Source organism: Gigantopelta aegis, chromosome 3 (genome assembly GCF_016097555.1).
Source record: "Gigantopelta aegis isolate Gae_Host chromosome 3, Gae_host_genome, whole genome shotgun sequence".
Classification (NCBI taxonomy): Eukaryota; Metazoa; Mollusca; class Gastropoda; order Neomphalida; family Peltospiridae; genus Gigantopelta; species Gigantopelta aegis.
In genome coordinates, this window is record NC_054701.1 from 50189991 (window position 1) to 50202905 (window position 12915).

A 12915-nucleotide genomic window follows, 5' to 3' on the forward strand; every position below is an offset into this window, starting at 1 on the left:
GATCCACTATCAGGTGCTCGTCCTTAGGAGGACTGCCACTTCACACACACACACACACAGATATATATATATATATGTAACTGGATGTTTTGTCCCTCCTGCACTGTCTGTAGGAGGTCTGCCACCCCAAGAATAGCTCAATGGAATATAAAGTTGTGATGGCATGCACTCATGAATCACTGTAATTGTAAAAACAGTGATGGTATCAGGTGTTCGCGAAAGATGAGCATATCCTGCCCTACCAGTGGTATCCGTCATGAGCACAGCCTACAACCATTATGTTCATAGTTGAAATGCACAGGATTTTCACCCAAAAAGAGATGAAAATGCATGTAAGAGTTCAAAATAGGGTATTGCATCAGACATCATTTTGGTCAGTGATGCATCATATCATGAAATAGCCTCTGTTTACCTTAAAGGTCCACCTTTATGGCACAGTATATAAAACAAATACATAAACATTACAGTATTAAAAATAAAAAACAAAAATACCATCCTAGTTATTAATAAAGTGACGTTTTGTCAAACGCTTGGGGAAAAAACCCCACTGCTCAGTCGGTTTGACCCACATCAGACCTGTGACGTAGCATCCGGTGTTCTGTTAGTAGGTCAACATGCCGACAGCAGAGAATGATTTTTCGAAAAATAGCTGATTCTTAACGGATGCTAGTTTGGACATTTTGGTCTTATCACATTTGTACATCTACTCTAAGGCCATGGTACCTCGATTACCTACCTACCTGTGAGAAGCAGGACACAAGTTCAGTGCCAACTTTTGAAAGTAGGATATTAAAGGAATGCTGTCACGGATTTAAAGGGACATTCCTGAGTTTGCTGCAACTTTTAAAGTGTTATCGAGTAACAGAGCCCTTTTAACGATTGTAATTACATATCAAATATATTTTTCTGCATAAAATATTAGTGGCTGTATATTAAACGTGTTTCTGATCGTTCTAATATTTTTACTAGGTTAAATTTCATTTTATTTCCTAAAATATAATTTTTTCGTACGTGCGAAATTATTTGAAAACAGAATCCAGTTTGGGCTCCTTACAAATATTAACATGACCAGAAACACACTCAATGTACAGACACTGATATTCTAAACAAGAAATTATATTTAATATAATATAAAATATTTTATTAGTCAGAAACATCTTATAATGCAGCAAACTCAGGAATGTCCCTTTAAGGACCTTATTTCTCTAAAAATGGATAATAAATAAAAATTACATTAATTGTTGGAAACCAAATGTAGCTATCACATCACCTTAACTGAACCATAATGGAATGAAATCTATGTCAACCCTCTCCACAATTTGAGTTTTTTAATTATGGACCATTGTCATAATTCAATAATATTTACAAAATATCCTTAATAAATGGAGTATGGTGATTATGAATATGGTTGAAAAAAGTACATTTAGGAACAAATCAAATTATTTTTGTTCAGGTAATACATTGTTAGACCATTAAATAGGTCAGTGGTCTGTGACAATATGTCTTTAACATTTGACTGTAATAAAAATATGTGTTCAGATCAGAATGCATTTAAAACAACAAGCAGAATAAATAACATTATTTTATTGATTAATATCACATAAAATAGGGATCTGAATTTATTGTTTTTGACAGATTGGTATGATGCAATGCAGATATGAACACATACAAACAATAATATGATTTATCTTGCTACCTACACACGGTACTACAGGTGTTGTTCATTGTTTATTAAACTTTCAGAGAGGCACGGTTATTTCATAACACTTTCTGTGGTGTCCTAATTGCTGGGGACATGCCGTCATTGTTTAGAAGGTGACCACTGGCAGACAGTAGAGGTCTGATCGCGCGCCAGTGTAGACAGAGCTAATTACTACATGAACCGTTCTTTTGTTCTTGAAATTGCATCCGAAGTCCGGAATAGAAGGCATCCGTCATTGTTTAGAAGGTGACCACTGGCAGACCGTAGAGGTCTGATCGCACGCCAGTGTTCTTGAAATTGCATCCGAAGTCCGGAATAAAAGGCATCCAGTGTCCATCGACAGAGGGTTTTTTCCTAATAAATTAACAGTAGTTGAATGGGACTTTAAAACTGTGCCAGTTTACACATAATGCCAGTTTAGATAGTCCACTATGTGTGTGTGTGTGTGTGTATACATATACAAACTGTGTGTGTGTGTTCGTTTGTGTATGTATATATATATAAATATATATATATATATATATATATATATATATATATATATATATATATATATATATATATATATATATATATATACACACACACACATATGCACGCATGCACAAAAAGTTTGTATTTAATTATGAAATACAAGCCCCATATATTTTATCGTTCAAGGCTTGGTACCCTCCACTGGCGTAGGCAGGATTTTATATTGGGATTGGGGGGGGGGGGGGGGGGGGACAACCCACACTCTGTATATACATGTGTATGTATGCTTTTATAAAATTTAATAGTTTAAAAAAAATTGTTTGATAGGGGTGGGGGTGGGGGCGTGTTCCTGTGGGCCCCCTCCCTATGCCAATGCAGGGACGGTGCATGGCCATAACACTTTTTAAAGAGGCACTTTTGTGAGTTATATTTGTTGTATCTGTGAAAATGTCCTTCTCAATTGAATTTGAAAGAAAGAGTCTGGCAACCTTGAGCCGTACCATTATATTTTACACTGTCGCCCCTGCTCTGGTACCCTCCCACCTCCTCCCCCCTCACCCTTTTGAGCTCTAGTTTAGCTCGTGCTCGTTGTGGTTTCTTGTTTGCTGTATCATGTGCAATCATAGAACATGTGCTGGTGGGAATACAGGCTTGGAACAGATATGTTTAAAAAAAATAGGTGACATATTTACTGACCACCTTAAATAATTGTCGCAATCCCCAGGGATGAAGTGGTGACTGCAGATCCTACCCCATCATGATGGTCCTTTCCATATATATTGTAAAAGGTATACATAGATACCAAACAATAGTGAATTATGTTTTTGATAAATGTGGACCTTTAAAAAATTCAAAGGCTTTTAGGAGTCCTTGGACATTGTAACCCTGATCAAACAAATTCTTTACCAGAACAATAAGTTGGTTCTTAAAAGATTCCTTGCTACTAATGGAAAAATTGTTTCCTCTCTAAGACTATGTAAAAATTACCAAATGTTTGACATCCAATAGTCAATTAGTTTTTTAATGACACAACTAGAGCACATTGATTAATCATTGGCTATTGGATGTCAAACATTCAATAATTCTGACACGTAGTTATCAGAAGATACCCACTACATTTTACCATTAGCAGCAAGGGATCTTTTATATGTACAGACAGGAAACCACATACCTTTGACCAGTTGTGGTGCGCTGGTTGGAATGAGGAAAATCCCAATCAGTTGAATGGATCCACCGAGGTGATTCGATCCTACGACACAAGCACCTCAGGCGATCGTTCAACCTACAGAGGTAAATCCTGCCCCTTCCACCTATATGTGATTTAAATGTATTGGTTTAAATCAGTCCTGCATATAGCTGTCCTCACATTCCAATGTTATGAGGGTGTCCTGCATATAGCTGTCCTCGCATTCCAATGCTATGAGGGTGTCCTGCATATAGCTGTCCTCGCATTCCAATGCTATGAGGGTGTCCTGCATATAGCTGTCCTCGCATTCCAGTGCTATGAGGGTGTCCTGCATATAGCTGTCCTCGCATTCCAGTGCTATGAGGGTGTCCTGCATATAGCTGTCCTCGCATTCCAGTGCTATGAGGGTGTCCTGCATATAGCTGTCCTCGCATTCCAATGCTATGAGGGTGTCCTGCATATAGCTGTCCTCGCATTCCAATGCTATGAGGGTGTCCTGCATATAGCTGTCCTCGCATTCCAATGCTATGAGGGTGTCCTGCATATAGCTGTCCTCGCATTCCAATGCTATGAGGGTGTCCTGCATATAGCTGTCCTCGCATTCCAATGCTATGAGGGCGTCCTGCATATAGCTGTCCTCGCATTCCAATGCTATGAGGGTGTCCTGCATATAGCTGTCCTCGCATTCCAATGTTATGAAGGTGAGGATATACAAATAAATGTTTGTTGTGTTTAACGACACCACTAGAGCACACTGACTTATTGATCATCGGCTATTTAATATCAAACATTATTGATCATCGGCTATTTAATGTCAAACATTTTTGGTATTTTTTACATATAGTCTTAGAGAGGAAACCCACTACATTTTTCCATTAGCAGCAAGGGATCTTTTATATGCACCATATGGTTTAGGACCACACAGATACTAAGAGAGAAAACCAGCTTTTGCCTATTCATGGGCTACTCTTTTCCATTAGTAGCAAGGGATCTCTTATATGCACCATCCCACACATACCATGGCCTTTGATATACCAATTGTGATGCACTGGCTGGAATGAGAAATAACCGAATGGGCCCACCGACGGGGATCGATCTCACACTGACTGTACATCAAGTGAACACTTTACCACTGGACTACATACTGTCCTGTGAGGATATAATGTGACTGTCTTGTATGCATCTACCAAATCTTCTATATGCTATGTATGAATTGTACATACCAGTATATGTCTACATATTCAACATGAGTTTTTAACAAAGTCTGTTTAACAATTATTTCAAACAACAAATTTTAAATGCATATATTGTTGTTATTATTATTCCAGCACCTATGCTAGTAGTGTATCAGGGTTGAAACTGGTTATCAGTGTCTAGTCAAATTCAGTTTATCTTAACCAGACAAAATATAACAAAATAAATGTGCTAATTCCCCAAGTATTAGGGGTCTAAAATATGACTGAAACTCCCGATTCAGAGCAAAGAAAAAAATAAATGTTTTATTTAACGACACACTCAACACATTTTATTTACGGTTATATGGCATCAGACATATGGTTACGGACCACACAGATATTGAGAGAGGAAACTCCCTGTCACCACTTCATGGGCTACTCTTTTCAGTTACATGTAGCAGTGAGGGTTCTTTTATAAGCACCATCCCACAGACAGGGTAGTCCATACCACAGCCTTTGATATACGAGCCGTGGTACACTGGCTGGAGCGAGAAATAGCCCTACCTAGAGCAAACTGGTGCCAACTGGTGCCACTTAGCACATACATGTATGCTACTTTTAACAATTACAGGGGTGTGAGAGGGGCTGGAACCAAAAAGCTTACTGCGGCCGGGGTCGAGGGGCCACTCAAGGGCTCCTGAAGGAAAATTGTTGTTTGCTTCCCCTGGAACTGCCAAAAATTGCATTCAATGCTAACAAATCTAAACTGGTTATAACTTATAACAAAAAGCACACATCATAAACTTGAAACCGTGAAACATGCAAATAACCTTATGAGGTCAACAGTATTGAACATCATGTTTTTGCTTTTTTGAAGACGAAATGGAAAAGCGCATTTCCGTGTTTCCGCATAGCTCTCACATCCCTGCAAGTAGCAGCAAGTGATCTTATTATTTATCTACTTTTTGATAAAATAGCACATACCATATAACCCTTGATATATCAGGTAGCCCCCTCCCACAAACCTATAACCCTACCAAATATGGAATTATTTAAAATATATGAGGACTGTAATTCAAATCCATTACTATATGGATATTTGCCAACTTCAGTGAAAATTTTAAGCCAACAGGTCAAATATATATACTTTTTTATTATTATTTTTTTTTATTATTCACAGATTCTCTGTTACACTGTGCCTACCCTAATCCAGGGGAAACAAGGACAGGTGGTCAACCTAACCCAGGAATTGATTTTAACATTAAAAAAAAATCTGTGATTTTTTAAAGTGTTTTTTAACTCAACTTTCACTCACACATTCACACGACATCCAAGGCTATATCTGTACATGTAATATATGGCAACTGTACAGTTATTGAAAAAGTTGAAAAATATACATATAAAAGTTGGGTGGGGGGGGTTGGGGGGAGGGGGGGTTTTGAGCCGTCAAAAATTGGAATACAAGCTAATTTGCTAGCTGTTTTCACGGAAAAGATAATGATAGTTAGCCCAGCTGGTATTAGATTTACGATATCTGCTGTCACTGAAGGAAATTTCCCTTTCTATTATATATCTTAGTCTTAAAGGTAGAGTCAACTCAAACAAGAGCCTTATGTATTGGAAAAATGCATACCCGGACCACCAACACATACTGACACTTTAGCAAATGAAAAACGCGTAATTTAAGAGTTAATAAAAAAAACATGATTATTCCTGCTAACTGGGGGCAGCCATTTTGTTTCGTTTTTGTGACGTCCGATGGGATAGCTTGGGGCGAAGTGACGTCAGCTCATGACCATCTCCTGTATGTACAGTGTAAACAAAAGCAGTAATTTTCGATAAGGCGCTTCTCTTTGATCAACCTGACTTGTAAAACAGCATAAATGATGTAACAATATAATAAACTATTTAACTAAATATATTCCAAGTTGCATTAACGGAACAAAATGGGGTTATAGTATTTTTCTCTGTTAAATAATCCAAAGGAAAAATGTACACTATTAGGCCTATTGATATGCTACGTTGGAGCAAAAACGACAACCCACGATACCCAAGTGATAATTTTCTTTTCTTTGGGACTACGTAATTGGTCAGTTCTGAGGTTTTAGATAGAAAAGTCTACTTAATCAATAGTTTTACAGAACTATTTACAGTAATAAACCATGTCCATTACCATTTTAGGGGCGACAGGTAATATTCCACAATACCGGTATGTATTTTTGTGTCTAGACCGCGTCAATTAATTGGCTCGTCTGGTTACCAATCAAATACACACCTGCCAATCAGGAATCACAGGTAGAAGCAACTAACAGCATAGACCAATTAACTAAGAAAACATTCCATATATCATTTCAGTACGTAGGTTAATGCATGGACAAAACATTGTTAATTATTTCGACTTGTTGTGTAGCCACTTTGACAATGGTATTTTATTTTGTATTGAAAAATAATATATATAGTGCTGAATATACTTATTGCTGGCTTACTGGGATGTGTATTATTACAGAACATTGCAATGTAGGACTATTTATCATCCTGCAAAAACCAGGTAGATTGTCATTCTCTAAAGCTCATTCCTGACATTACGCGTTAAGTATTACGTAACCACCAGCTCGCCAGAGGGCGTACTCACTGAGATAGTACAAAATGGCTGCGCCCCTTATATATAATAGCCGTCACATTTAACCATTTTATTAATTAACTATATGATTATATTTGTTGATATTAAGCAATAATGTGCATTATATATCGTTGAATATGCATACCAGGCCAATTTCCTTAATTGTCCCTTCCTTTAACTCCTTCAACAAATGGTTTATATTTAGTTTGTTATTTAGTGTTCTTTGTCTATATATAAAGTATTTTGAATAAAGTAACAGCAAATCAAAAACTGTGTCCGTCCTTATAGTTTCTTTAACACCAAACAGAACAAGTTCTAAGCTCAGTCATATTGTTTATGTGAGTACAAGATGCGGTTAACCAATCCCAAAAAGAAGTCCAGAAACTTTGTACTATATATACTGAGCATTTCCAAAACAAGTGGATAAGAGTTTCCTTTTCCTTACCACAAAATGTACAGAGGTTGTTGTCCTTTATATGGAGTAAGTGTAAAAAGCTATTTGTGGTAAGAATTTGGTTTATTAGTCTAAATTGAAACCATCTCAATTTTGTATCCCGAGTAATACTAAATACTTTAATATGAATTTTCTCCCATTTTAGATTCATTGCTAAAATATCATTCCATCTGTTATGGGACCTGTTAACCACATCCGTTACATCCAGAATACAATAATACACCTTAGAACCTCTCAAAACACCATTCATTTTTTATACTAATCATGTCATTATCTGAAATGTTAGATTCTACAATCCCTATATCTATATTCCTTAGATATTTCTTAATAACTGCAAGTATACCATAAAATTCTACAAATGATATCTCCACCTGGTAGAGCCGTTTGAAATCACAGATTTGCAAAATACCCTTATCAAACCATGATTTTTTAAAGAAAGTCTTTCCTCCCAATTTTTATATTAGTGTTGTATAATAGAGGTTCCGACAGGAATTCTTTTGTGGAGGTTACTTTATAAGCTGCTGAAAAAGTACCATATGCTTTAACAGTCTTTCCAAAAATAATTATTAATACTCTTTGCAATTAAATGTGGAAATTCATTGCCAAAGGATGAGATATATTCAAGTCTTGGGTTAGAGTGTATTAAGAGATCCTTCCATTTGAATTCCACTTTTTAAAATGTTCTTATCCATGTTAATTTTAGAGCTTCTACATAACAAAAGATATTTATCATTCCTAGACCCCATAGGTGAAATATTAATAAAATAGCAACAGATTTAAAATTGCAAGTAAAAAAAAATGTGATGCCAGCCAACAAGTGCAATGAACTTTCACATTTGTTTTACTAAACAATTTTAAATCTGTTGCTATTTTATCAATATATGACCTATGGGCCTAAAGTTTTCACTGAAGGTAGCAAATTTCCATATAGTAATGGGTGTGAAATATCAAAGTTATAGTCCACCTACTTTATTTTAATACAATTCCATATACAGTAGGGTTATTGTTTCTTTGGGGGGCCACCCAATATATAAAGCAGAAGTGGAGTAAAGTTGGAACAGAAAACCCCCCAACCAAATTGGTCTAACCACCAAGGGTGATCGATCGTGTGACTGAACACACCTCAAGCGATTTCTCTACAACAGAAGAACATCCCACTTCCCTGCTGTGTGAAAGTGACGAGTCACAATGGTTGTTAACACATCGATTTCCTCTCGCTTGCCTGTTAAAATAAGAAACTCTGCTGCTGTTCTGTTCAATAAGGCATGCACTAATGCCGAGCGTACTTGATTTGGTTAATAAAGACTGCGTCCAATTTCTTATACAACCATCTCACGGAACTCTCGGCCCGGCCACAATCTTCCTGGGTGTATGTGATCACAAAATGCAAGTTAAAGGGATTGTTTTCAGTTAGCTGTACTAGCCTGGCATAGCTGGTGTGTGTGTGTGTGTGTGTGTGTGTGTGTGTGTGTGTGTGTGTGTGTGTGTGTGTGTGTGTGTGTGTGTGTGTGTGTGTGTGTGTGTGTTCGTGTGCATGCATGCGTGTGTGTGTTTGGGGGCCATATTTTCCTGTTGCCCCATAACATGATTCATTGCCAATGTTGTTGACCCCACCCAATATGAGTCTCCCCCAATTAAAATCCTAGCTAACCCAGTGGTTAGCTGCCATTGTAATGTTTGTGACCAATAAAATTGTGTAATTTGGCATAAAAATATATTAAATTTGTAAGTTCACTGCACAAGGAGAATGACGTAGCCAAGTGATAAGCTGTCAGTCTAGAATCGATCCAAATCAGTGGGCCCATTGGGCTACTTTTCATTCCAGCCAGTGCTCCACAACTGGTGTAACAAAGGCCATGGTATGTACTATTCTGTCTGTAGGATGGTGAATATAAAAAATCTCTTGCTACTAATTAATCGAAAAGAATAGACAATGGAGTGGCAGTAACAGGTTTCCTTTCTAATTCTATCTGTGTTCCTTAACCATTTTTTATGGTGAATAATCATTTCTCACATACCGGTATACTCGTCGGTAAGAACATCATTCGTTATTTTTGTATAACACATACTGTTAACACATATATGTGTGATTACAATTTAAAAATGTATGACTGGCTGCTCCTAGGTGATGATATAGTCACCATTGCCATACCATCCAATGAAAAAAAAAGAAGACTCCTGAAAGCCTTCAAATTGATTGCTTTGTGACCTTTAACTTGAAATTGATTTCTTTGTGGTGCCAGTAACTTAACTGCAAGCTCAAACACTGTAAATAGATTTAGTTGAAAAAGTTGTTTAATTTATTTTAAACCTGTTTTTTTGAGGAAATGTAAGAAATAGAATTCTACATTTCATTAGATACAATTAATCTTTTAACTCATTGTTTAAAGACATATCCAACTTGTTTTTTGCTTGTAAGATGTATTTTAAAACAACTGTTATTCCTAGCTTACAGCATTTTCAAGCAATAGATTTACAATTACTGTTATATAGTTGAAACACATTAAACGATGCTAATAATAAAGAAATATTTACTTGTGTTCAAATATATATCAAACAAACTCATTATTTTGATTAATAAAGTATAATTTAAATTATCATGTGGATTATTTGTAAATGTGATAACGAGTTTGACTGCACGTGAAGTACTGTCTGCGTAATCTCTTGCATCACTATTTCTTTTCTTTTTTTCTTTCATATTCTTTTGTATATAATATATTTCCTTCCACTGGTTAGCTGTGACTGTTTAAATGTAGTTTAAATATACAGCTATGTAATATAAGTCGCCAAGTATATTGTATGGCCACCATATTTTTTATCATTGAAAATGGCCGCCAAAAAGTTAAAACAATTTAATGAGTTCATAAATCCTCTTGCCACAGTACAGTATTGTAGCAAGTTGATAATTAGATTGAGATATAAGTAGAGAAATGGTATCAAATATGGCATCTAATATACAGACTTGGTAAAACATGTTCACAAAAAAACCCATGATACTTTTGACTATTAAAATTATGCATGTATGTTGAGAATTTTATCGGGAAATAGTTGATGATTGACATAATTCATGTCTATAGTCCTCCCCATCCTTCTACAAAAGTGTTTTTTTTAATAATTTCAGTTTGGTTTAATGTAAGAAGAAAAGTAAAAGTGTATTGGATATAACAAAACAAAAACACAACTATTTTTGTGTGCAAGTTACAAAACAATTGGCTCATAAATAAATAACTTGTAGTAAATTTCATAGTATGAAAAAAGGCATTCCCTGTGGGACGAACTATAAGTTTAGCGATGTTCTTCATAAGCATACGAGACAGGGGGCAGGGGGGTAAATGCCCCCCTAGTGCTGGAGGAAATCCTCAAATTCGGGCAAAAATGGTAGAGACATTCAGGTAAAATGTGCTAACCTTAGACCCTTTTACCATGTATTTTTATCATTCTACCCTTAAAATTAGTTGTTGTCCATGGGAAAATTTATAGTGATTCGTTTGTAACCATATATAGCTTTTTGGTAATAATGCTTAGGCCTATATAAATAAAGGTTGTTATCCAGATTCGGGCATTTTCGTTTAATTCCGGCAAAAATCCCCTAGAAAAATGGGAGCCTGTATACCTATGGTGTTCTTTTAGTTGTTTTATAAATTGTGTGTTGGGGTGGATTTGGGCTGAAAGCAACTATAACAGACTAAACTGTCCAAATATCTACAGGGTTATTCAAATATTACGTAAGGGAGAGCGGGGATGGTTCGAACAGTTTTTACCGAACCCTTCATAAAACTTGAGCAGTAGTATATATGGAGATCAAAATGTTATTGTGGTAAAGCTTGGCGTCCCTGCTATATACAGATGTGCTGCTAAGCCACTGTGTTTAATACTGATCAAGATATAACATAGTTTTATAAATTTTCAAAATGTCCGATCCATCCCCTATAATGGGGATACATTGGACAAATTATGCAGTATATCAGAACAGAATGTAATTTGATGTCCAATGAAAAATTTAATGAAAACTAACGCTCAATGGTGTATGTGGGTGGGTGTAGGTACAAATGTTATATAGTGTTACAGGGGGGTAGGTGGGTGTATTTAACAGCGTTATGTAACACACTTTAAAAAAGATTTATTACTAAAATGGGGGCGGAACGTAGCCCAGTGGTAAAGCGCTCGCTTGAATGGATCCCTGTCGGTGGGCCCATTGAGCTACTTCTCGTTCCGGCCACTGCACCACGAATGGTATATCAAAGGCGGTGTATGTGCTATCCTGTCTGTGAAATGGTGCATATAAAAGATCCCTTGTTACAAACAAAATAATGTAGCAGGTTTCCTCTCTAAGACTATATGTCAAAATGACCAAATGTTTGACATCCAATAGCTGATAATTAATAAATCAATGTGCTCTAGTGGTGTTGTTAAACAAAACAAACTTTAAACAGTATTACTAAAATCTTTTTGTTTTGTTTTTTTCATAAATGCTCTGTCACGGCAACAATATTTAATGTAGGTAGTTATAGCTAGGCATATACAAACAAGTTGAGTTGAAATGCGTAGTAGCCTATCGACCTCTTCCCAAATGGCAAAACAGTACTGGTGCATTATATTACACCCATTGCAAGACTTGTTTTGAATGTGTGTGTGTGTGTGTGTGTGTGTGTGTGTGTGTGTGTGTGTGTCTCCAGGCGTTATGCAATATTTTGGTGTGTGTATGGTCTAGCATTAGGGAATGTTACGGGGGAAGGAAGGAAATGTTCTATTTAACAACACACTTAACACATTTTATTTAGTTAAATGGCGTAAGACATATGGTTAAGGACTACACAGATATAGAGAGGAAACCCGCTATCGCTACATCATGGGCTACTCTTCGATGAGCAGCAAGGGATCTTTTATATGCACATTCCCACAGATAGGATAGTGCATACCACGGCCTTCGTTACACCAGTTGTGGAGTAGTGGCTGGAACGTGAAATAGCCCAATGGACCCACCGACGGGGATCGATCCTAAACCGACCGTGCATCATCTAGTGATTTACCACTGGGCTACGTCCCACCCCCCACCCCCCGTTACAGGGGTAGGGAGGGTGTCTAAATTGGTGGGCTGAGTGAAAAGGGGCACATGGACCAACTAATGCAAAATGCCAATCCACAAAAACAAACAAACCAGAAAAAGAGGCACTTGAATACATTTAGGATCCACATGCCACACACCCCGTTGGACCTGCCTGTGTAAAAGATGTTAAAATGGAGATGGTATGAAACTTTTAAATTAGCCCCCCACCGCTATGACGTAAGTCTATGGTCAGGCTT

The 12915-nt window shown here is 36.8% G+C and overlaps 1 protein-coding gene across 4 annotated transcripts in view; it reads right to left on the reverse strand.

Moving 5' to 3' along the window:
* The window catches only part of LOC121368173 (synapsin-like), a 127055-nt gene extending 114176 nt beyond the window's left edge, over window positions 1-12879 (reverse strand). For all 4 annotated transcript variants that reach the window (XM_041492793.1, XM_041492795.1, XM_041492791.1 and 1 more), the window contains exon 1: window positions 12770-12879. The gene's annotated coding sequence lies outside the window, so the exon portion shown is untranslated. The remainder of the gene's footprint in view (window positions 1-12769) is intronic.
* Between the last annotated feature and the right edge of the window lie 36 nt (window positions 12880-12915).